The following is a 25,919-nucleotide window of genomic DNA, read 5'->3' as shown; positions in this document are numbered from 1 at the left end:
TCTGTGCATGAAGTGTTCGTGCAAATTAAAGTAGCTTTACAGCATGACGTGTGACAGCTGCGGCCTTTGAACATTGAGCTAATAGTATAGGATCCCATTCATTCTATTTTCAACTGATGTAACTTAAGACCGGGCAGCCAGTGAAAAAAGAATCTAAGACAAGAGTTTTTTCAAGTGTCTGAAATTTCAGTGACTTACTCTCATATTATATAATATGTACTTGGGGAATATTCAAAGAAATATAAAGATATTCAATTGATATGGCAATGCGCATTAATAAAATGGGATACAACAATTTTGGGTTAAATATATATATATATATCTAAAACTTCATATGTGGAATGTTTGAGTTGAACAGATCTGTGAATGTCAGAGTGAAGGTGACAGATGAGTAAATCAGCAGCTGCTAAGTGTGATTGATGTGACAGAGGCCTCGTATGTTTGTATGTTTGAAAAAATAAAAATGTTTCTTTATGTGAAGGTACAAAAAGATATTTAATTCTGAGGAAATTATAATACATAATTAGGTATTATCTACATATATATATTTCTATATTTCTTTAATAAGTATTATTTCTTGATTTAACGAATAGTGGATAAGGGCAACCACACATCAAAATGGTTTACAAAGCAAATTTATATTTAGAATAATTTTCCACATGATAATATTCTTGAATAACTATAATATTATTTTTAATGGTTACCTAAATAGGTACACACCTCTCTTTAGTCAAATCTATGCTACTCATCGATATGAAATTTATGCACAATATTTCTAGAAGAATAATTATTTTTAATTTGGTTCTGATATATACATAAATTTTATAAAATAATATTTTTGGTATTAAGGGGGAAAATGTGTTTTTGATCCTGATTACATAATCACTTTTGATCAATACTTATTTTCCACACATTTTAATAAAGAAGAAATAATAATAAGGTACTATGGTATAATTAAGAAGGGTATTACATGCAAAGTTGCATAATTTAATATTTTTTGGTGGTACAAGGTTATGACAAATATGAAATCATCCAGATAATGGAAATATAAGGGTATTTTTATGGAGAATATAATTACTGTGCATTTGTCATTAAAATTTAAAGGCCTTATTTTTATTTTTATTCTTATTTTTACTCTTAATTTTATTTTTCATTTTTAAAATTTTATTCTTACTTTATACTTCTTATTTTTCTTTTTTTCATTTTTTAATTCTCATTTGATTTTATTTGAGTTCAATATCTCAATTGAGAAAACACATTAATATTTAATAAAGTAATGTCTAATACAAGAGTATTGCTTCATTAAATATATATTGCTAAGGAAAAAAATGTTTACATTTTCTGAGTAAACACAACAATTCATTCATTCATTTATTCATTCATTCATTCATTCATACATTCATATATTTAGTCATTTCGGTTCAGGAGTATACATTCTTTGATATTATTGGTTTAATAAAGATATAAAAACTTGTTTTTTCAAAATACACTGACACCTATGGGTTGGAAAAGGTAATTACACCTATGACATAAAAATGTTCTATCATATGGAGAACTTGATTGATAATGAATTATTATCTATTATTGTTTATTATTCCAAACATAATTTATTTTAATATATTGATAATAATTAGATGGATTTTACTGATTGCTATGGTACGCTGTGATATTATAGGTTAGGAAAAACTGCCAGATTTGGTATCAGATTAGGGAATGAAGACTTCAATCAAGACATCGCAATTATGAATTCTATCTTAATAAAGACTTTTAATTTTTATAAATCAAAGAGATTCTCAAAAGTTACAAGAAGAAGCAACTGATATCCGGACGTCTCAGAAGGTAACAGGTGTGAATGCTGAGTGTTATAATAGACTGTGTCCATTACATACAATACAATTCACACCACTGATCACCAGGACGGCAGAGGACGATGATCCTATATGTACTGTGTTGTGTTCAAGTTTCATCACGTTCCAGTGGTTTCTTATCACCTGCAACGCTTCAATGAAAGCTGGTGAACAGGTAATACCTGGCATATGTGTCCTGTATATAAAGGACTGAGTACTGGTTATGGTGCTATATAAAGCAGGAAAGTGTCAAGTTAACCCTTGCTTTACTGACCAAAGACGTCACATCTGTTCCAAAAGTGACACGAGACCAGTGCGGACACACGGAAGATTCCAAAGACGATCCAACGTAAGTCCAGGTGACACTGCACAGATATTAAAGCTACATTTCATCCATGGACTTTGTTTTCTTATCAACTGACACACATGTTCTTTCTAATAAAGAGTACAGTTTATGGACTGAACAATAATGAGCACAATTATGGACTGTACAATATCTACATGCTGTAATTTATTTCAAAGGAGTTTTCATCTAAAGACTGTGTTATAAAAGAACCAATAAGAAGACGAGACGACGACCCGATGACATCAGATGATGACGATTGAACCCGCGATTGCTTCAATTTAGATATAGGGAAGTATAATTCTACATATTAAATGAATATTAGTCACGACTTACCATAACATGAATTCACATCATTATATAACAATAATCCGATATTGATACTATTATTACTATTATTATTATTATTATGGAAATTTAATGATATTGCCAAGGAAGAAGGAAAGAAAAATTGATTGATGAATGTATCTTCTTTTGAGAAATTTCAGTTAAAGTCCTTTTATTCTCAAAAAGGGGGAAATGTTAAATGGTTAATTATGGAAATTCATTTGGAAAGTTAATTGTTAATCATTTTTCTGAGTTCTATGCTTCAGCCATTGTGTCTAGTTGTAGAGGAGTATTATTTTATGGTCTCCCATCCCGGTGCTAACCAGGCCCAGCCATGCTTGGCTTCTGAGATAAGATGAGATTGGGTATGTTCAGGGTGGTGTGGCCGTACCCTGTACTTGCTGCTTTTTTGCTGGCTTCCTTAAAAGGTCTTGTAGACACAACGCCCCACTCAGAGCCGCTGAGCTCACTGATCGGCTGCAGCGCTGTCGACGGAACGTCAGCTTCACGGCCAATGCCACAGGCCGGGAGCAGAGGCGAGACTCACCGGTAGACCCGGGTAGGGTGAGTACAGCGCAGTTAGTTGCTTTCTAAAAGCCTGCAGCCGGGGATTAACTTTTAATGAAAGGGAACAATCCCTTTGACTGTCTGCAGCGCGCCACACCTAGGAAGCGCACTCTCACACACAAGCCAGCATGTACACGTGCTCGCACATGACAACACCCCCTATCTGCCCCTACAACCTCTCCGTCACCATGCGTCAGACTCTCCTGCCTGTTTTATGATTTCAGGGCCCTAGCAGGAATCACCCCCCCCCTTCCCCAATTCCTTCCGCACCTTCCTTGCCTTCCTTGCACTGAGGTTAGCTCTTTGTCAGCCGTCTGGCTTGGTTACACAAGCTTCTTTGCAGAGAAACATGTTACTTCTGCTGGACCTCGCTAGACGGCCGGCATCCAAAACCTTCCCTGGGCACCTGCTGAAAGCCTGGCCCCTTCACGGCCCCGGGTGCTTTTAACGCCATCATTTCCACACGGTGAGCTGCGGAGTCAATAAGCACTCCTAGCTGTGGCAAGGAGCTCGGTGTCAGGCCTGCTTGACGGGCGGCGGGGTAGCGTACTTAGCTGCCAACTGGCTCAGAGGCCTTGGGGCTTCCATCATCTAAGTTACTTAAGGTCGGTGTCCGGCAAGGCGCCGTTCCATGCTAGCCGAGCTGGGCAGTAGGGCAAAACGTCATCAAAATGGTCTACAGCACCCGGTGTTCCCAGTAGGTATCCCATCCAAGTACTGTTCGAGCCCAGCCCTGCTTTGCTTCCGAGATCAGACGAGATCAGGCGTATCCAAGGTGGTATGGCCAGTAGACGCTGCTCGATCCATCGCCCGGCCAGCCTTTCTCAGGATCGCTTGGTGGCGAGCAATCTGGCCGTGACGGGGCGGGCTCCGAAGGGTCCATGCAAAGTCTGTGCCGTCACTACAGGTGTGGTTTGTTTAGCAGTGATTCACCCGCCGCATCAGGTGTCTTCAAAAATTTCTCGGCGCAGGGTCTCCTGCAGGCTAAACCCTTCATCGCGGTAATGTGACAGAAAGAGCAAGCTGGACCCGTAACTTGGGGGCGGAGCGAGACATCCAGGGGTGAATGAAGGAAGAGGGTGAGATGGTTGCCAGTGACATTGAGCTGCTCTTCAGGGGGAGGGTCGTGTTGGCTGCAAAAGTCTTCTGCTTGGGGTTACCGGTTGTTGCCTCCAGCCAAGCGGGAGATGCTGGTCCTGGTGAAAAGGAGCATAGTATTAAAAGTAAATAAGCAACAATGCTGGAGGCCCACGGTGATCAGAAGGATGCTGGTATTTTGCAGAGATGAAATAGCGCAAGAGAGAAAGCAAATGAAAAAAAGAAAAGAGAATGAATGTGTGCACTTGTGAAAGGGAATGGAAAAAAGGCATAGAAGAGAGTGCCACCTGCTGGTAGAAGGAAGGAAAAAGCAAAAGTCTACAGCACCTGGTATTCCCAGGCGGTCTCCCATGCAAGTTCTAAGCAGGCCCAACCCTGCTTAGTTTCCAAGATCAGACAAGATCTAGCGTGTTCAGCGTGGTATGGCCATAGACAGAGACAAGCCTCTCACTTGCTGCTTTTCTACTTTGAAGTCTGGCTGCCGGCTGCCCTTTCCAGTGCTCAGCAAGACCAGGTCTTTTTGTGCTTTCCCTTCTCTTCAATTTTTTTGCTGGCTTCCTTAAAAGGTCTTGTAGACAGAAGGCCCCACTCAGAGCCGCTGAGCTCACTGATCGGCTGCAGCACTGTCGACGGAACGTCAGCTTCACGGCCAATGCCACAGGCCGGGAGCAGAGGCGAGACTCACCGGTAGACCCGGGTAGGGTGAGTAGAGCGCGGTTAGTTGCTTTCTAATAGCCTGCAGCCGGGGATTAACTTTTAATGAAAGGGAACAATCCCTTTGACTGTCTGCAGCGCGCCACACCTAGGAAGCGCACTCTCACACACAAGCCAGCATGCACACGTGCTCGCACGTGACAACACCCCCTATCTGCCCCTACAACCTCTACGTCACCATGCGTCAGACTCTCCTGCCTGTTTTATGATTTCAGGGCCCTAGCAGGAATCACTCCCCCCACCCCAATTCCTTCCGCACCTTCCTTGCACTGAGGTTAGCTCTTTGGCAGCCGTCTGGCTTGGTTACACAAGCTTCTTTGCAGAGAAACATGTTACTTCTGCTGGCCCTCGCTAGGCGGCCGGCATCCAAAACCTTCCCTGGGCACCTGCTCCCTTCACGGCCACGGGTGCTTTTAATGCCATCATTTCCACACGGCGAGCTGCGGAGTCAATAAGCACTCCTAGCCGTGGCAAGGAGCTCGGTGTCAGGCCTGCGTGAAGGCGGCGGGGTAGCGTACTTAGCTGCCAACTGGCTCAGAGGCCTTGGGGCTTCCATCATCTAAGTTACTTAAGGTCGGTGTCCGGCAATGCGCTGTTCCATGCTAGACGAGCTGGGCAGTAGGGCAAAACGTCATCAAAATGGTCTACAGCACCCGGTGTTCCCAGGAGGTCTCCCATCCAAGTACTAACCAGGCCTGACCCTGTTTAGCTTCCAAGATCAGACAAGATCGGGCATGTTCAGGGTGGTGTGGCCATAGGCAGAGACAAGCCTCTCACTTGCTGCTTTTCTACTTTGAAGTCTGGCTGCCGGATGCCCTTTCCAGTGTTCAGCAAGACCAGGTCCTTTTGTGCTTTCCCTTCTCTTCAATTTTTTTGCTGGCTTCCTTAAAAGGTCTTGTAGACAGAATGCCCCAATCAGAGCCACTGAGCTCACTGATCGGCTGCAGCGCTGTCGACGGAACGTCAGCTTCACGGCCAATGCCACAGGCCGGGAGCAGAGGCGAGACTTACCGGTAGACCCGGGTAGGGTGAGTAGAGCGTTGTTAGTTGCTTTCTAATAGCCTGCAGCCGGGGATTAACTTTTAATGAAAGGGAACTATCCCTTTGACTGTCTGCAGCGCGCCACACCTAGGAAGCGCACTCTCACACACAAGCCAGCATGCACACGTGCTCGCACGTGATAACACCCCCTATCTGCCCCTACAACCTCTCCGTCACCATGCGTCAGACTCTCCTGCCTGTTTTATGATTTCAGGGCGCAAGCAGGAATCCCCCCCCCCTCACCAATTCCTTCCGCACCTTCCTTGCCTTCCTTGCACTGAGGTTAGCTCTTTGTCAGCCGTCTGGCTTGGTTACACAAGCTTCTTTGCAGAGAAACATGTTACTTCTGCTGGCCCTCGCTAGGCGGCCGGCATCCAAAACCTTCCCTGGGCACCTGCTGAAAGCCTGGCCCCTTCACGGCCCCGGGTGCTTTTAACGCCATCATTTACACACGGCGAGCTGCGGAGTCAATAAGCACTCCTAGCCGTGGCAAGGAGCCCGGTGTCAAGCCTGCGAGAACGGCGGCGGGGTAGCGTACTTAGCTGCCAACTGGCTCAGAGGCCTTGGGGCTTCCATCATCTAAGTTACTTAAGGTCGGTGTCCGGCAAGGCGCCGTTCCATGCTAGCCGAGCTGGGCAGTAGGGCAAAACGTCATCAAAATGGTCTACAGCACCTGGTGTGCCCAGGAGGTATCCCATCCAAGTACTGTACGAGCCCAGCCCTGCTTTGCTTCCAAATGAGGCGAGATCAGGCGCATCCAAGGTGGTATGGCCAGTAGACGCTGCTCGATCCATCGCCCGGCCAGCCTTTCTCAGGATCGCTTGGTGGCGAGCAATCTGGCCGTGACGGGGTGGGCTCCGAAGGGTCCATGCAAAGGCTGTGCCGTCCCTACAGGTGGGGTTTGTTTAGCAGTGATTCACCTGCCTCATCAGGTGTCTTCAAAAATGTCTCGGCGCAGGGTCTCCTGCAGGCTAAACCATTAATCGCGGTAATGTGACAGAAAGAGCAAGCTGGACCCGTAACTTGGGGGCGGAGCGAGACGTCCAGGGGTGAATGAAGGAAGAGGGTGAGATGGTTGCCAGTGACTTTGAGCTGCTCTTCAGGGGGGAGGGTCGTGTTGCCTGCAAAGGTCTTCTGCTTGGGGTTACCGGTTGTTGCCTCCAGCCACCCGGGAGACGCTGGTCCTGGTGAAAAGGAGCCTAGTATTAAAAGTAAATAAGCAACAATGCTGGAGGCCCACGGTGATCAGAAGGATGCTGGTATTTTGCAGAGATGAAATAGCGCAAGAGAGAAAGCAAATGAAAAAAAGAAAAAATAATGAATGTGTGCACTTGTGAAAGGGAATGGAAAAAAGGCACAGAAGAGAGTGCCCCCTGCTGGTGGAAGGAAGGAAAAAGAAAAAGCATACAGCACCTGGTATTCCCAGGTGGTCTCCCATCCAAGTACTAACCAGGCCCAACTCTGCTTAGTTTCTGAGATCAGACGAGATCAGGCGTGTTCAGGGTGGTGTGGCCGTAGGCAGAGACAAGCCTCTCACTTGCTGCTTTTCTACTTTGACGTCTGGCTGCCGGCTGCCCTTTCCAGTGCTCAGCAAGACCAGGTCCTTTTGTGCTTTCCCTTCTCTTCAATTTTTTTGCTGGCTTCCTTAAAAGGTCTTGTAGACACAACGCCCCACTCAGAGCCGCTGAGTTCACTGATCGGCTGCAGCGCTGTCGACGGAACGTCAGCTTCACGGCCAATACCACAGGCCGGGAGCAGAGGCGAGACTCACCGGTAGACCCGGGTAGGGTGAGCAGAGCGCGGTTAGTTGCTTTCTATAGCCTGCAGCCGGGGATTAACTTTTAATGAAAGGGAACAATCCCTTTGACTGTCTGCAGCGCGCCACACCTAGGAAGCGCACTCTCACACACAAGCCAGCATGCACACGTGCTCGCACGTGACAACACCCCCTATCTGCCCCTACAACCTCTCCGTCACCATGCGTCAGACTCTGCTGCCTGTTTTATAATTTCACGGCCCTAGCAGGAATCACCCCCCCCACTCCCCAATTCCTTCCGCACCTTCCTTGCACTGAGGTTAGCTCTTTGTCAGCCGTCTGGCTTGGTTACACAAGCTTCTTTGCAGAGAAACATGTTACTTCTGCTGGCCCTCGCTAGGCGGCCGGCATCCAAAACCTTCCCTGGACACCTGCTGAAAGCCTGGCCCCTTCACGGCCCCAGGTGCTTTTAACGCCATCATTTCCACACTGCGAGCTGCGGAGTCAATAAGCACTCCTAACCGTGGCAAGGAGCTCGGTGTCAGGCCTGCGTGAAGGCGGCGGGGTAGCGTACTTAGCTGCCAACTGGCTCAGAGGCCTTGGGGCTTCCATCATCTAAGTTACTTAAGGTCGGTGTCCGGCAAGGCGCCGTTCCATGCTAGCCGAGCTGGGCAGTAGGGCAAAACGTCAACAAAATGGTCTACAGCACCCGGTGTTCCCAGGAGGTCTCCCATCCAAGTACTGTCTGAGCCCAGCCCTGCTTTGCTTCCGAGATCAGACGAGATCGGGCGTATCCAATGTGGTATGGCCAGTAGACGCTGATCGATCCTTCGCCCGGCCAGCCTTTCTCAGGATCGCTTGGTGGCGAGCAATCTGGCCGTGACGGGGCGGGCTCCGAAGGGTCCATGCAAAGGCTGTGCCGTCCCTACAGGTGTGGTTTGTTTAGCAGTGATTCACCCGCCGCATCAGGTGTCTTCAAAAATGTCTCGGCGCAGGGTCTCCTGCAGGCTAAACCCTTCATCGCGGTAATGTGACAGAAAGAGCAAGCTGGACCCGTAACTTGGGGGCGGAGCGAGACGTCCAGGGGTAAATGAAGGAAGAGGGTGAGCTGGTTGCCAGTGACTTTGAGCTGCTCTTCAGGGTGGAGGGTCGTGTTGCCTGCAAAGGTCTTCTGCTTGGGGTTACCGGTGGTTGCCTCCAGCCACGCGGGAGACGCTGGTCCTGGTGAAAAGGAGCCTAGTATTAAAAGTAAAGAAGCAACAATGCTGGAGACCCACGGTGATCAGAAGGATGCTGGTATTTTGCAGAGATGAAATAGCGCAAGAGAGAAAACAAATGAAAAAAAGAAAAGAGAATGAATGTGTTGCACTTGTGAAAGGGAATAGAAAAAAGGCACAGAAGAGAGTGCCCCCTGCTGGTGGAAGGAAAGAAAAACCAAAAGCCTACAGCACCTGTTAGTCCCAGGGGGTCTCCCATCCAAGTACTAACCAGGCCAGACACTGCTTAGCTTCCAAGATCAGACGAGATCGGGCGTGTTCAGGGTGGTGTGGCCGTAGACAGAGACAAGCCTCTCACTTGCTGCTTTTCTACTTTGAAGTCTGGCTGCCGGCTGCCCTTTCCAGTGCTCAGCAAGACCAGGTCCTTTTGTGCTTTCCCTTCTCTTCAATTTTTTTGCTGGCTTCCTTAAAAGGTCTTGTAGACTCAACGCCCCACTCAGAGCCGCTGAGTTCACTGATCGGCTGCAGCACTGTCGACGGAACGTCAGCTTCACGGCCAATGCCACAGGCCGGTAGCAGAGGCGAGACTCACCGGTAGATCCGGGTAGGGTGAGTAGAGCGTTGTTAGTTGCTTTCTAATAGCCTGCAGCCGGGGATTAACTTTTAATGAAAGGGAACTATCCCTTTGACTGTCTGCAGCGCGCCACACCTAGGAAGCGCACTCTCACACACAAACCAGCATGCACACGTGCTCGCACGTGACAACACCCCCTATCTGCCCCTACAACCTCTCCGTCACCATGCGTCAGACTCTCCTGCCTGTTTTATGATTTCAGGGCCCTAGCAGGAATCACCCCCCCTCCCCAATTCCTTCCGCACCTTCCTTGCACTGAGGTTAGCTCTTTGTTAGCTGTCTGGCTTGGTTACACAAGCTTCTTTGCAGAGAAACATGTTACTTCTGCTGGCCCTCGCTAGGCGGCCGGCATCCAAAACCTTCCCTGGGCACCTGCTGAAAGCCTGGCCCCTTCACGGCCCCGGGTGCTTTTAACGCCATCATTTCCACACGGCGAGCTGTGGAGACAATAAACACTTCTAGCCGTGGCAAGGAGCTCGGGGTCAGGCCTGCGTGGTAGCGTACTTAGCTGCCAACTGGCTCAGAGGCCTTGGGGCTTCCATCATCTAAGTTACTTAAGGTCGGTGTCCGGCAAGGCGCCGTTCCATGCTAGCCGAGCTGGGCAGTAGGGCAAAACTTCATCAAAATGGTCTGCAGCACCCGGTGTTCCCAGGAGGTCTCCCATACAAGTACTGTCCGAGCCCAGCTCTGCATTGCTTCCGAGATCAGACAAGATCGGGCGTATCCAAGGTGGTATGACCAGTAGACGCTGCTCGATCCATCGCCCGGCCAGCTTTTCTCAGGATCGCTTGGTGGCGAGCAATCTGGCCGTGACGGGGCGGGCTCCGAAGGGTCCATGCAAAGGCTGTGCCATCCCTACAGGTGTGGTTTGTTTAGCAGTGATTCACCAGCCGCATCAGGTGTCTTCAAAAATGTCTCGGCGCAGGGTCTCCTGCAGGCTAAACCCTTCATCGCGGTAATGTGACAGAATGAGCAAGCTGGACCCGTAACTTGGGGGCGGAGCGAGACGTCCAGGGGTGAATGAAGGAAGAATGTGAGATGGTTGCCAGTGACTTTGAGCTGCTCTTCAGGGGGGAGGGTCGTGTTGCCTGCAAAGGTCTTCTGCTTGGGGTTACCGGTGGTTGCCTCCAGCCACGCGGGAGACGCTGGTCCTGGTGAAAAGGAGCCTAGTATTAAAAGTAAAAAAGCAACAATGCTGGAGGCCCACGGTGATCAGAAGGATGCTGGTATTTTGCAGAGATGAAATAGCGCAAGAGAGAAAGCAAATGAAAAAAAGAAAAGAGAATGAATGTGTACACTTGTGAAAGGGAATGGAAAAAAGGCATAGAAGAGAGTGCCCCCTGCTGGTGGAAGGAAGGAAAAAGCAAAAGCCTACAGCACCTGGTATTCCCAGGCGGTCTCCTATCCAAGTACTAACCAGGCCCCACCCTGCTTAGCTTCCGAGATCAGGCGTGTTCAGGGTGGTGTGGCCGTAGGCAGAGACAAGCCTCTCACTTGCTGCTTTTCTACTTTGACGTCTGGCTGCCGGCTGTCCTTTCCAGTGCTCAGCAAGACCAGGTCCTTTTGTGCTTTCCCTTCTCTTCAATTGTTTTGCTGGCTTCCTTAAAAGTCTTGTAGACAGAAGGCCCCACTCAGAGCCGCTGAGCTCACTGATCGGCTGCAGCGCTGTCGACGGAACGTCAGCTTCGCGGCCAATGCCACAGGCCGGGAGCAGAGGCGAGACTCACCGATAGACCCGGGTAGGGTGAGTAGAGCGCGGTTAATTGCTTTCTAATAGCCTTTCAGCCGGGGATTAACTTTTAATGAAAGGGAACAATCCCTTTGACTGTCTGCAGCGCGCCACACTTATGAAGCGCACTCTCACACACAAGCCAGCATGCACACGTGCTCGCACGTGACAACACCCCCTATCTGCCCCTACAACCTCTCCGTCACCATGCATCAGACTCTCCTGCCTGTTTTATGATTTCAGGGCCCTAGCAGGAATTACCCCCCACCTCCCCAATTCCTTCCGCACCTTCCTTGCCTTCGTTGCACTGAGGTTAGCTCTTTGTCAGCCGTCTGGCTTGGTTACACAAGCTTCTTTGCAGAGAAACATGTTACTTCTGCTGGCCCTCGCTATGCAGCCGGCATCCAAAACCTTCCCTGGGCACCTGCTGAAAGCCTGGCCCCTTCATGGCCCCGGGTGCTTTTAACGCCATCATTTCCACACGGCGAGCTGCGGAGTCAATAAGCACTCCTAGCCGTGGCAAGGAGCTCGGTGTCAGGCCTGCGTGAAGGCGGCGGGGTAGCGTACTTAGCTGCCAACTGGCTCAGAGGCCTTGGGGCTTCCATCATCTAAGTTACTTAAGGTCGGTGTCCGGCAAGGCGCAGTTCCATGCTAGCCGAGCTGGGCAGTAGGGCAAAACGTTATCAAAATGGTCTACAGCACCCGGTGTTCCCAGGAGGTCTCCCATCCAAGTACTGTCTGAGCCCAGCCCTGCTTTGCTTCCGAGATCAGACGAGATCGGGCGTGTCCAAGGTGGTATGGCCAGTAGACGCTGCTCGATCCATCGCCCGGCCAGCCTTTCTCAGGATCGCTTGGTGGCGAGCAATCTGGCCGTGACAGGGCGGGCTCCGAAGGGTCCATGCAAAGTCTGTGCCGTCCCTACAGGTGTGGTTTGTTTAGCAGTGATTCACCTGCCGCATCAGGTGTCTTCAAAAATGTCTCGGCGCAGGGTCTCCTGCAGGCTAAATCCTTCATCACGGTAATGTGACAGAAAGAGCAAGCTGGACCCGTAACTTGTGGACGGAGCGAGACGTCCAGGGGTGAATGAAGGAAGAGGGTGAGATGGTTGCCAGTGACTTTGAGCTGCTCTTCAGGGGGGAGGGTCGCGTTGCCTGCAAAGGTCTTCTGCTTGGGGTTACCGGTGGTTGCCTTCAGCCACGCGGGAGACGCTGGTCCTGGTGAAAAGGAGCCTAGTATTAAAAGTAAAGAAGCAACAATGCTGGAGGCCCACGGTGATCAGAAGGATGCTGGTATTTTGCAGAGATGAAATAGCGCAAGAGAGAAAGCAAATGAAAAAAAGAAAAGAGAATGAATGTGTGCACTTGTGAAAGGGAATGGAAAAAAGGCATAGAAGAGAGTGCCCCCTGCTGCTGGAAGGAAGGAAAAAGCAAAAGCCTACAGCACCTGGCATTCCCAGGCGGTCTCTGTTAAATGGTTAATTATGGAATTTCATTTGGAATGTTAATCGATAATCATTTTTCTGAGTTCTCTGCCTCAGCCATCGTGTCTAGTTGACATGCGCTATTTGTGTGTGTGTTTTTGGTTCACTACCATATGTAGAACAGGTGTCCATACGACTGGTTATAAAAGCCCATGGTACAGAAAGGGGGGGCTCTCTTGCTCTGCCCACCCCACAAGACACAGAATCTTCATGCTGTGAAGCAGATGACATGTAGGCCTGGACACATGCTGGACAAAGACATGATTTACCAGCCAGGATCCAAGGAAAGATGGGTGAATCTCAACAATTAAGCTAATTATGGACAAATGGACAAATTACTTTATAACTAATTATTGTATGTACCTGCTGCAATCTGATTCTTTTTAATGGACAATCCAAGAATAAATAGATACATTTTTTTATAAGAATATCGTGATATTGATACTTTGAGAAGTCCTCAGTAGAAAAAAATAATATAGGAAGAGTATTATTTTACAATGGTGAGCCAGCCAGTCCTGTTTTTTTGCTTTTTAAATTAAATAAGTGAATTTCTTCCGTGAACAAGGGGGGAGTCCTGACGAGCTGAACAGCTGTTGTTCACGTGTCAGTAAATTCACTAGTTTTTCACGAGAAGCAGAAAGGACCTACAGACTGAGGAAAGACAGGAAGCAGAGGTACTAACAAGGAACAGAATCACACAGGAAAAGAATCAGACGAACTGACGACAGGACGTGCTGATAAAGAGAAGCCAAGGAATCTTAAGGTAAGCAAAATATGGATATAATTTTTTCTTTTGCTAAACAAAGTAATATTAATTTCAAAGTTAATGTAAGAGATGACATAGAAGTTTTGTGGCTCAGTTTATACAAAGAATGTGAATTGCAGAATTTACAGTTAACTTCTAAATTGGTAAATAGAGACAAACAGAAATTGAGAAATATTCTACATTTGGTAGATTTTTTTCATAGTCTTGTGTTAGAGATTTCTAAGCAGGAAAATAGTGTAGAAGTGTCAGACGGTGATACTGATTCTGACTGTAATGTGGAAAATGAACAAGAAGTAAGACACGTGTCTATAACTGAAGGTGACCTTGGGTCTGACCAAGAGACGGACAGACAGAAACCTGACATGGGAGGAGACATGACTGACATACGAGAAACCGACATTCTAGGTGATGTGGGAGGAGACGTGAGTGACGTAGGAGGAACGGACATACAAGAGCCACTAAAAATATCAGAGAATTCTGGAATTACCCAGGCTCAACTCCAAATTAAAATGAGGAAAAATTTGCTGAAATTATACAAAATCATGCCAAAATATGATGTCAAAATCCATGCCTGTAGAAATTCAGAGACATTTGATAAATTCTCTGATAAGTTTGATTTATCCAATGAGGAGAGGAATCAATTATTTTAAATATGGATTCCTGTGACATTGTCCAGACGTTTACATTTAATGCCCTGTGAAAATGACTCTCCTAATGGATGGGAAAATGATTCGGACAGATTAAGATATTTGATTTATTGTGTCACAAAGGATTTTCCCAACATAGAAGATCTGCAGAAACTAAGGATTGGTAGGAAGGAATGTACATATACATTCATGTCCATATTTGAACGGTTGTACAAAGCTCTCATCAAAAATGGAAAAGTACAACATATGATAACAACTTTTGTACAAAAATTCAAATCCCTAAATTCAGTTTCCCAAGTTATGGCATCACAAAAAAATTAATTATTTGAATGTGCGCAGATGCTGGATTCTGTTAGAAAACATGAGAATCGTGAAAAGAAAATAAATCAAGCTAAATTTATAAAACCAGGAAAGGTAAAATCTTACCAAAAGCCAATATCAAACTCTCCTAGACTGAGTCATCCCCATAGTGAACTCTATCAAATACGCAGAAGATTTCATATATGTTATAAGCCATATCAGCCAGTGCAAAGATCCATCTCTCCACAGAATGAGTTAATTCTCAGTCAGAACTGTGATTCTCTAAAAAGGAAAATGGCTGAAACTGATGGACAGAGACAGGTGAGACGACCAACTCACAGTGACGTCATGGAATGTGGACAGAAGAACAGGCAGTTCTCTGAGGTTTTGAAGGATAGAAAAATGTCTTTCCTAAATAGGGCGTTCCTGGAGATATTTGAGAGAGACAGAAGATTTGGTTTAGGGAGTGGCTAAGGAAAAACTGTAATTATAATGTTGTATCAAAATGTAATACAATGTCTCAATATTTATTTATAATCTTATACAGTAAATTGTAGTTACATAGTTTCTAATAGTTTCTAATAGTTCATATATATATATATATATATATATATATACACTTGTCTAAGTAGAGATTGCGTATAATTGTATTTATATATACGTTTATAAAATATATATATATATATATATTAATTCATAAATTAGAACTTCATATATATAAATTTAAGTAGCAATATTTTGAATTACATTAGAACCAACCAATATATGTATAAGATATTTAAATAATTCTGTTTCTGTATGAATTTGATATTTAATTTTATTTTCTTATATTTCCTTAGAGTTTTCATTCCAAAGCAGGATTTGATCAGAGAACTCTAAAATGGATTTATTTCTTTATTCACACAGGAAGTGAAAAAATTGCATGATTTTATGTCAAAGTGAGGTCAAAGTGGACCGGAAATAGCAGCGTACACATCTATCGGAGATTGGGCCCACATATATATACCATCACGCGACTAACATACTTCAACTCCCTGAAGAAGAATATTCGAAACGTACGTCGGGGTCACGGACGGGCGACAGCATTTTCACACTGATTCAGGTATTTCATTCTGTTCTCTTTAGTTTTAGGTTTCACTTTCGTGCTGCTTCGGTGCGGACAATTGGTTTCCATGCTTTATCCCTTTATGACACCTCCCCATGGGTTCACAACCCTTACAGTGGTAGTCCCTTAATTCGTGTATTTTACAGCACTTGAATTCTTATGTTATATCACATTGACCAATAGTGATCACCACTGCACAAATCATTTTATTATGTGGGGACAAATATGTCATAAGTAATAGTGACTATCACTGCATAATTTATCTTATTTTGTGGGGACAGCAATAGGTTACAATTGTTAACTTTATGTTACAAACTAGAACACAATATACCTTGAGTATCAGTAGGATTTATACAGATATTTGCCCATTTGTATTCATGAAGCACTGTGATTTGTTTTATCTAATTTTTAATATATGGTAATAAAGTATTGATTTTATGGTTGAAATACTCGCTTCAAGTCTTTTCTTGGGGGACTTGTGTCCTATTTGAGAAGAGAATATGTGCATATGTCATATGAGTTTAACAACCGATAGCATTTTTTAGGATTCCATGTGTGGAACTTTGTTGGTATGATTTTATGTGTATAACATTTTAAAATAATAACAATATATCTAGTTGAACTATAATATATATGTAATACTTATTAATTCTTTTGTGTTGCTAATATTTTCTGTGCATGAAGTGTTCGTGCAAATTAAAGTAGCTTTACAGCATGACGTGTGACTGCTGCGGCCTTTGAACTTTGAGCTAATAGTATAGGATCCCATTCATTCTATTTTCAACTGATGTAACTTAAGACCGGGCAGCCAGTGAAAAAAGAATCTAAGACAAGAGTTTTTTCAAGTGTCTGAAATTCCAGTGACTTACTCTCATATTATATAATATGTACTTGGGGAATATTCAAAGAAATATAAAGATATTCAATTGATATGGCAATGCGCGTTAATAAATTGGGATACAACAATTTTGGGTTAAATATATATACAGTATATATATCTAAAACTTCATATGTGGAATGTTTGAGTTGAACAGATCTGTGAATGTCAGAGTGAAGGTGACAGATGAGTAAATCAGCAGCTGCTAAGTGTGATTGATGTGACAGAGGCCTCGTATGTTTGTATGTTTGAAAAAAAAAAATGTTTCTTTATGTGAAGGTACAAAAATATATTTAATTCTGAGGAAATTATAATACATAATTAGGTATTATCTAAATATATATATTTCTATATTTCTTTAATAATTATTATTTCTTGATTTAACTAATAGTGGATAAGGGCACCCACACATCAAAATGGTTTACAAAGCAAATTTATATTTAGAATAATTTTCCACATGATAATATTCTTGAATAACTATAATATTATTTTTAATGGTTACCTAAATAGGTACACACCTCTCTTTAGTCAAATCTATGCTACTCATCGATATGAAATTTATGCACAATATTTCTAGAAGAATAATTATTTTTAATTTGGTTCTGATATATACATAAATTTTATAAAATAATATTTTTGGTATTAAGGGGGAAAATGTGTTTTTGATCCTGATTACATAATCACTTTTGATCAATACTTATTTTCCACACATTTTAATAAAGAAGAAATAATAATAAGGTACTATGGTATAATTAAGAAGGGTATTACATGCAAAGTTGCATAATTTAATATTTTTTGGTGGTACAAGGTTATGACAAATATGAAATCATTCAGATAATGGAGATATAAGGGTATTTTTTATGGAGAATATAATTACTCTTCATTTGTCATTAAAATTTAAAGGCCTTGTTTTTATTCTTATTTTTACTCTTAATTTTATTTTTCATTTTTAAAATTTTATTCTTACTTTATACTTCTTATTTTTCTATTTTTTCATTTTTTAATTCTCATTTGATTTTATTTCAGTTCAATATCTCAATTGAGAAAACACATTAATATTTAATAAAGTAATGTCTAATACAAGAGTATTGCTTCATTAAATATATATTGCTAAGGAAAAAAATGTTTACATTTTCTGAGTAAACACAACAATTCATTCATTTATTCATTCATTCATTCATTCATACATTCATATATTTATTCATTTTGGTTCAGGAGTATACATTCTTTGATATTATTGGTTTAATAAAGATATAAAAACTTGTTTTTTCAAAATACACTGACACCTATGGGTTGGAAAAGGTAATTACACCTATGACATAAAAATGTTCTATCATATGGAGAACTTGATTGATAATGAATTATTATCTATTATTGTTTATTATTCCAAACATAATTTATTTTAATATTTTGATAATAATTAGATGGATATTACTGATTGCTATGGTACGCTGTGATATTATAGGTTAGGAAAAACTGCCAGATTTGGTATCAGATTAGGGAATGAAGACTTCAATCAAGACATCGCAATTATGAATTCTATCTTAATAAAGACTTTTAATTTTTATAAATCAAAGAGATTCTCAAAAGTTACAAGAAGAAGCAACTGATATCCGGACGTCTCAGAAGGTAACAGGTGTGAATGCTGAGTGTTATAATAGACTGTGTCCATTACATACAATACAATTCACACCACTGATCACCAGGACGGCAGAGGACGATGATCCTATATGTACTGTTTTGTGTTTACGTTTCATCACGTTCCAGTGGTTTCTTATCACCTGCAACGCTTCAATGAAAGCTGGTGAACAGGTAATACCTGGCATATGTGTCCTGTATATAAAGGACTGAGTACTGGTTATGTTGCTATATAAAGCAGGAAAGTGTCAAGTTAACCCTTGCTTTACTGACCAAAGACGTCACATCTGTTCCAAAAGTGACACGAGACCAGTGCGGACACACGGAAGATTCCAAAGGCGATCCAACGTAAGTCCAGGTGACACTGCACAGATATTAAAGCTACATTTCATCCATGGACTTTGTTTTCTTATCAACTGACACACATGATCTTTCTAATAAAGAGTACAGTTTATGGACTGAACAATAATGAACACAATTATGGACTGTACAATATCTACATGCTGTAATTTATTTCAAAGGAGTTTTCATCTAAAGACTGTGTTATAAAAGAACCAAGAAGAAGACGAGACGACGACCCGATGACATCAGATGATGACGATTGAACCCGCGATTGCTTCAATTTAGATATAGGGAAGTATAATTATACATATTAAATGAATATTAGTCACGGCTTACCATAACATGAATTCACATCATTATATAACAATAATCCGATATTGATACTATTATTACTATTATTATTATTATGGAAATTTAATGATATTGCCAAGGAAGAAGGAAAGAAAAAATGATTGATGAATGTATCTTCTTTTGAGACTTTTCAGTTAAAATCCTTTTATTCTCAAAAAAGGGGGAAATGTTAAATGGTTAATTATGGAAATTCATTTGGAATGTTAATCGATAATCATTTTTCTGAGTTCTATGCCTCAGCCATCGTGTCTAGTTGACATGCGCTATTTGTGTGTGTATTTTTGGTTCACTACCATATGTAGAACAGGTGTCCATACGACTGGCTATAAAAGCCCATGGTACAGAAAGGGGGTGCTCTCTTGCTCTGCCCACCCCACAAGACACAGAATCTTCATGCTGAGAAGCAGATGACATGTAGGCCTGGAAACATGCTGGACAAAAACATGATTTACCAGCCAGGATCCAAGAAAAGATGGGTGAATCTCAACAATTAAGCTAATTATAGACAAATGGACAATTACTTTATAACTAATTATTGTATGTACCTGCTGCAATCTGATTCTTTTTAATGGACAATCCAAGAATAAATAGATACATTTTTTTATAAGAATATCGTGATATTGATACTTTGAGAAGTCCTCAGTAGAAAAAAATAATACAGGAAGAGCATTATTTTACAGTCTCCCATCCAAGTACTAACCAGGCCCGACCCTGCTTAGCTTCCGAGATCAGATGAGATCGGGCGTGTTCAGGGTGGTGTGGCCATAGGCAGAGACAAGCCTCTCACTTGCTGCTTTTCTATTTTGACGTCTGGCTGCTGGCTGCCCTTTCCAGTGCTCAGCAAGACCAGGTCCTTTTGTGCTTTCCCTTCTCTTCAATTTTTTTGCTGGCTTCCTTAAAAGGTCTTGTAGACACAACGCCCCACTCAGAGCCGCTGAGCTCACTGTTCGGCTGCAGCGCTGTCGACGGAACGTCAGCTTCACGGCCAATGCCACAGGCCGGGAGCAGAGGCGAGACTCACCGGTAGACCCGGGTAGGGTGAGTAGAGCGCGGTTAGTTGCTTTCTAATAGCCTGCAGCCGGGTATTAACTTTTAATGAAAGGGAACAATCCCTTTGACTGTCTGCAGCGCGCCACACCTAGGAAGCGCACTCTCAAACACAAGCCAGCATGCACACGTGCTCGCACGTGACAACACCCCCTATCTGCCCCTACAACCTCTCCATCACCATGCGTCAGACTCTCCTGCCTGTTTTATGATTTCAGGGCCCTAGCAGGAATCACCCCCCCCCTCCCCAATTCCTTCCGCACCTTCCTTGCCTTCCTTGCACTGAGGTTAGCTCTTTGTCAGCCGTCTGGCTTGGTTCCACAAGCTTCTTTGCAGAGAAACATGTTACTTCTGCTGGCCCTCGCTAGGCGGCCGGCATCCAAAACCTTCCCTGGGCACCTGCTGAAAGCCTGGCCCCTTCACGGTCCCGGGTGCTTTTAACGCAATCATTACCACACGGCGAGCTGCGGAGTCAATAAGCACTCCTAGCCGTGGCAAGGAGCTCGGTGTCAGGCCTGCGTGAAGGCGACGGGGTAGCGTACTTAGCTGCCAACTGGCTCAGAGGCCTTGGGGCTTCCATCATCTAAGTTACTTAAGGTCGGTGTCCGGCAAGGCGCCGTTCCATGCTAGCCGAGCTGGGCAGTAGGGCAAAACGTCATCAAAATGGTCTACAGCAACCGGTGTTCCAGGAGGTATCCCATCCAAGTACTGTTCGAGCCCAGCCCTGCTTTGCTTCCGAGATCAGACGAAATCAGGCGCATCCAAGGTGGTATGGCCAGTAGACGCTGCTCGATCCATCGCCCGGCCAGCCTTTCTCAGGATCGCTTGGTGGCGAGCAATCTGGCTGTGACGGGGCGGGCTCCAAAGGGTACATGCAAAGGCTGTGCCGTCCCTATAGGTGTGGTTTGTTTAGCAGTGATTCACCCGCCGCATCAGGTGTCTTCAAAAATGGCTCGGCGCAGGGTCTCCTGCAGGCTAAACCCTTCATCGCGGTAATGTGACAGAAAGAGCAAGCTGGACCCGTAACTTGGGGGCGGAGCGAGACGTCCAGGGGTGAATGAAGGAAGAGGGTGAGATGTTTGCCAGTGACTTTGAGCTGCTCTTCAGGGGGGAGGGTGGTGTTGCCTGCAAAGGTCTTCTGCATGGGGTTACCGGTGGTTGCCTCCAGACACGCGGGAGACGTTGGTCCTAGTATTAAAAGTAAAGAAGCAACAATGCTGGAGGCCCACGGTGATCAGAAGGATGCTGGTATTTTGCAGAGATGAAATAGCGCAAGAGAGAAAGCAAATGAAAAAAAGAAAAGAGAATGAATGTGTGCACTTGTGAAATGGAATGGAAAAAAGGCATAGAAGAGAGTGCCCCCTGCTGGTGGAAGGAAGGAAAAAGCAAAAGCCTACAGCACCTGGTATTCCCAGGTGGTCTCCCATCCAAGTACTAACAAGGCCCAACCCTGCTTAGCTTCTGAGATCAGATGAGATCGGGTGGGTTCAGGGTGGTGTGGCCGTAGGCAGAGACAAGCCTCTCACTTGCTGCTTTTCTACTTTGAAGTCAGGCTGCCGGCTGCCCTTTCCAGTGCTCAGCAAGACCAGGTCCTTTTGTACTTTCCCTTCTCTTCAATTTTTTTGCTGGCTTCCTTAAAAGGTCTTGTAGACAGAAGGCCCCACTCAGAGCCGCTGAGCTCACTGATCGGCTGCAGCGCTGTCGACGGAACGTCAGCTTCGCGGCCAATGACACAGGCCGGGAGCAGAGGCGAGACTCACCGGTAGACCCGGGTAGGGTGAGTAGAGCGCGGTTAGTTGCTTTCTAATACCCTGCAGCCGGGGATTAACTTTTAATGAAAGGGAACAATCCCTTTGACTGTCTGCAGCGCACCACACCTAGGAAGCGCACTCTCACACACAAGCCAGCATGTACACGTGCTCGCACGTGACAACACCCCCTATCTGCTCCTACAACCTCTCCGTCACCATGCGTCAGACTCTCCTGCCTGTTTTATGATTTCAGGCCCCTAGCAGGAATCACCCCCCTCTCCCCAATTCCTTCCGCAACTTCCTTGCCTTCCTTGCACTGAGGTTAGCTCTTTGGCAGCCGTCTGGCTTGGATACACAAGCTTCTTTGCAGAGAAACATGTTACTTCTGCTGGCCCTCGCTAGGCGGCCGGCATCCAAAACCTTTCCTGGGCACCTGCTGAAAGCCTGGCCCCTTCACGGCCCCGGGTGCTTTTAACGCCATCATTTCCACACGGCGAGCTGCGGAGTCAATAAGCACTCCTAGCCGTGGTAAGGAGCTCGGTGTCAGGCCTGTGTGAAGGGCGGCGGGGTGGCGTACTTAGCTGCCAACTGGCTCAGAGGCCTTGGGGCTTCCATCATCTAAGTTACTTAAGGTCGGTGTCCGGCAAGGCGCCGTTACATGCTAGCCGAGCTGGGCAGTAGGGTAAAACGTCATCAAAATGGTCTACAGCACCCGGTGTTCCCAGGAGGTCTCCCATGCAAGTACTGTCCGAGCCCAGCCCTGATTTGCTTCAGATATCAGACGAGATCAGGCGTATCCAAGGTGGTATGGCCAGTAGACGCTGCTCGATCCATCGCCCTGCCAGCCTTTCTCAGGATCGCTTGATGGCGAGCAATCTGGCCATGACGGGGCGGGCTCCGAAGGGTCCATGCAAAGGCTGTGCCGTCCCTACAGGTGTGGTTTGTTTAGCAGTGATTCACCCGCCGCATCAGGTGTCTTCAAAAATGGCTCGGCGCAGGGTCTCCTGCAGGCTAAACCCTTCATCGCGGTAATGTGACAGAAAGAGCAAGCTGGACCCGTAACTTAGGGGCGGAGCGAGACGTCCAGAGGTGAATGAAGGAAGAGGGTGAGATGGTTGCCAGTGACTTTGAGCTGCTCTTCAGGGGGGAGGGTCGTGTTGCCTGCAAAGGTCTTCTGCTTGGGGTTACCGGTGGTTGCCTCCAGCCACCCGGGAGACGCTGGTCCTGGTGAAAAGGAGCCTAGTATTAAAAGTAAATAAGCAACAATGCTGGAGGCCCACGGTGATCAGAAGGATGCTGGTATTTTGCAGAGATGAAATAGCGCAAGAGAGAAAGCAAATGAAAAAAAGAAAAGAGAATGAATGTGTGCACTTGTGAAAGGGAATGGAAAAAAGGCATAGAAGAGAGTGCCCCCTGCTGGTGGAAGGAAGGAAAAAGCAAAAGCCTACAGCACCTGGCATTCCCAGGCGGTCTCTGTTAAATGGTTAATTATGGAATTTCATTTGGAATGTTAATCGATAATCATTTTTCTGAGTTCTCTGCCTCAGCCATCGTGTCTAGTTGACATGCGCTATTTGTGTGTGTATTTTTGGTTCACTACCATATGTAGAACAGGTGTCCATACGACTGGTTATAAAAGCCCATGGTACAGAAAGGGGGGGCTCTCTTGCTCTGCCCACCCCACAAGACACAGAATCTTCATGCTGTGAAGCAGATGACATGTAGGCCTGGACACATGCTGGACAAAGACATGATTTACCAGCCAGGATCCAAGGAAAGATGGGTGAATCTCAACAATTAAGCTAATTATGGACAAATGGACAATTACTTTATAACTAATTATTGTATGTACCTGCTGCAATCTGATTCTTTTTAATGGACAATCCAAGAATAAATAGATACATTTTTTTATAAGAATATCGTGATATTGATACTTTGAGAAGTCCTCAGTAGAAAAAAATAATACAGGAAGAGTATTATTTTACAATGGTGAGCCAGCCAGTCCTGTTTTTTTGTTTTTTAAATTAAGTAAGTGAATTTCTTCCGTGAACAAGGGGGGAGTCCTGACGAGCTGAACAGCTGTTGTTCACGTGTAAGTAAATTCACTAGTTTGTCACGAGAAGCAGAAAGGACCTACAGACTGAGGAAAGACAGGAAGCAGAGGTACTAACAAGGAACAGAATCACACAGGAAAAGAATCAGACGAACTGAAGACAGGACGTGCTGATAAAGAGAAGCCAAGGAATCTTAAGGTAAGCAAAATATGGATATAATTTCTTGTTTTGCTAAACAAAGTAATATTAATTTCAAAGTTAATGTAGGAGATGACATAGAAGTTTTGTGGCTCAGTTTATACAAAGAATGTGAATTGCAAAATTTACAGTTAACTTCTAAATTGGTAAATAGAGACAAACAGAAATTGAGAAATATTCTACATTTGGTAGATTTTTTTCATAGTCTTGTGTTAGAGATTTCTAAGCAGGAAAATAGTGTAGAAGTGTCAGACGGTGATACTGATTCTGACTGCAATGTGGAAAATGAACAAGAAGTAAGACACGTGTCTGTAACTGAAGGTGACCTTGGGTCTGACCAAGAGACGGACATACAGAAACCTGACATGGGAGGAGACATGACTGACATACGAGAAACCGATATACTAGGTGATGTGGGAGGAGACGTGAGTGACGTAGGAGGAACGGACGTACAAGAGCCACTAAAAATATCAGAGAATTCTGGAATTACCCAGGCTCAACTCCAAATTAAAATGAGGAAAAATTTGCTGAAATTATACAAAATCATGCCAAAATATGATGTCAAAATCCATGCCTGTAGAAATTCAGAGACATTTGAGAGCTTCTCTGATAAGTTTGATTTATCCAATGAGGAGAGGAATCAATTATTTAAAATATGGATTCCTGTGACATTGTCCAGACGTTTACATTTAATGCCCTGTGAAAATGACTCTCCTAATGGATGGGAAAATGATTCGGACAGATTAAGATATTTGATTTATTGTGTCACAAAGGATTTTCCCAACATAGAAGATCTGCAGAAACTAAGGATTGGTAGGAAGGAATGTACATATACATTCATGTCCATATTTGAACGGTTGTGCAAAGCTCTCATCAAAAATGGAAAAGTACAACATATGATAACAACTTTTGTACAAAAATTCAAATTCCTAAATTCAGTTTCCCAAGTTATGGCATCACAAAAAAATTCATTATTTGAATGTGCGCAGATGCTGGATTTTGTTAGAAAACATGAGAATCGTGAAAAGAAAATAAATCAAGCTAAATTTATAAAACCAGAAAAGGTAAAATCTTACCAAAAGCCAATATCAAACTCTCCTAGACTGAGTCATCCCCATAGTGAACTCTATCAAATACGCAGAAGATTTCATATATGTTATAAGCCATATCAGCCAGTGCAAAGATCCATCTCTCCACAGAATGAGTTAATTTTCAGTCAGAACTGTGATTCTCTAAAAAGGAAAATGGCTGAAACTGATGGACAGAGACAGGTGAGACGACCAACTCACAGTGACGTCATGGAATGTGGACAGAAGAACAGGCAGTTCTCTGAGGTTTTGAAGGATAGAAAACTGTCTTTCCTAAATAGGGCATTCCTGGAGATATTTTAGAGAGACAGAAGATTTGGTTTAGGGAGTGGCTAAGGAAAAACTGTAATTATAATGTTGTATCAAAATGTAATACAATGTCTCAATATTTATTTATAATCTTATACAGTAAAATTGTAGTTACATAGTTTCTAATAGTTCATATATATATATATATATATATATATATATACACTTGTCTAAGTAGAGATTGCGTATAATTGTATTTATATATACGTTTTTAAAATATATATATATATATTAATTAATAAATTAGAACTTCATATATATAAATTTAAGTAGCAATATTTTGAATTACATTAGAACCAACCAATATATGTATAAGATATTTAAATAATTCTGTTTCTGTATGAATTTGATATTTAATTTTATTTTCTTATATTTCCTTAGAGTTTTCATTCCAAAGCAGGATTTGATCAAAGAACTCTAAAATGGATTTATTTCTTTATTCACACAGGAAGTGAAAAAATTGCATGATTTTATGTGTATAACATTTTAAAATAATAACAATATATCTAGTTGAACTATAATATATATGTAATACTTATTAATTCTTTTGTGTTGCTAATATTTTCTGTGCATGAAGTGTTCGTGCAAATTAAAGTAGCTTTACAGCATGACGTGTGACAGCTGCGGCCTTTGAACTTTGAGCTAATAGTATAGGATCCCATTCATTCTATTTTCAACTGATGTAACTTAAGA

General features: G+C 43.8%; 2 non-coding genes and 10 pseudogenes across 2 annotated transcripts; all 12 read right to left on the bottom strand.

The window, feature by feature from the left end:
• Positions 1-3,757: 3,757 nt before the first annotated feature.
• LOC141267960 (5S ribosomal RNA) lies at positions 3,758-3,877 on the bottom strand (annotated as a pseudogene).
• Positions 3,878-4,497: 620 nt separating this feature from the next.
• Positions 4,498-4,616, bottom strand: LOC141269980 (5S ribosomal RNA; annotated as a pseudogene).
• A 921-nt stretch (positions 4,617-5,537) lies between these two features.
• Positions 5,538-5,656, bottom strand: LOC141267871 (5S ribosomal RNA; annotated as a pseudogene).
• Positions 5,657-7,338: 1,682 nt separating this feature from the next.
• On the bottom strand, positions 7,339-7,457 carry LOC141266503 (5S ribosomal RNA). Its single transcript, XR_012320539.1, has one exon. It is a non-coding gene; the product is annotated as a 5S ribosomal RNA (ribosomal RNA).
• Positions 7,458-8,390: 933 nt separating this feature from the next.
• On the bottom strand, positions 8,391-8,510 carry LOC141267953 (5S ribosomal RNA; annotated as a pseudogene).
• Positions 8,511-9,132: 622 nt separating this feature from the next.
• On the bottom strand, positions 9,133-9,251 carry LOC141268283 (5S ribosomal RNA; annotated as a pseudogene).
• A 920-nt stretch (positions 9,252-10,171) lies between these two features.
• LOC141269995 (5S ribosomal RNA) lies at positions 10,172-10,291 on the bottom strand (annotated as a pseudogene).
• Positions 10,292-10,912: 621 nt separating this feature from the next.
• LOC141268269 (5S ribosomal RNA) lies at positions 10,913-11,021 on the bottom strand (annotated as a pseudogene).
• Positions 11,022-11,963: 942 nt separating this feature from the next.
• Positions 11,964-12,083, bottom strand: LOC141267371 (5S ribosomal RNA; annotated as a pseudogene).
• An 8,408-nt stretch (positions 12,084-20,491) lies between these two features.
• Positions 20,492-20,610, bottom strand: LOC141269794 (5S ribosomal RNA; annotated as a pseudogene).
• A 606-nt stretch (positions 20,611-21,216) lies between these two features.
• Positions 21,217-21,335, bottom strand: LOC141266159 (5S ribosomal RNA). The gene has a single exon (XR_012320213.1). It is a non-coding gene; the product is annotated as a 5S ribosomal RNA (ribosomal RNA).
• A 942-nt stretch (positions 21,336-22,277) lies between these two features.
• LOC141269062 (5S ribosomal RNA) lies at positions 22,278-22,397 on the bottom strand (annotated as a pseudogene).
• Positions 22,398-25,919: the final 3,522 nt, after the last annotated feature.

This window comes from Phyllobates terribilis, unplaced genomic scaffold (assembly GCF_046119375.1).
Source record: "Phyllobates terribilis strain yellow unplaced genomic scaffold, ASM4611937v1 Scaffold_4__5_contigs__length_816908805, whole genome shotgun sequence".
NCBI classification, from domain to species: Eukaryota; Metazoa; Chordata; class Amphibia; order Anura; family Dendrobatidae; genus Phyllobates; species Phyllobates terribilis.
This window is presented reverse-complemented; position numbering and strand designations above follow the sequence as displayed.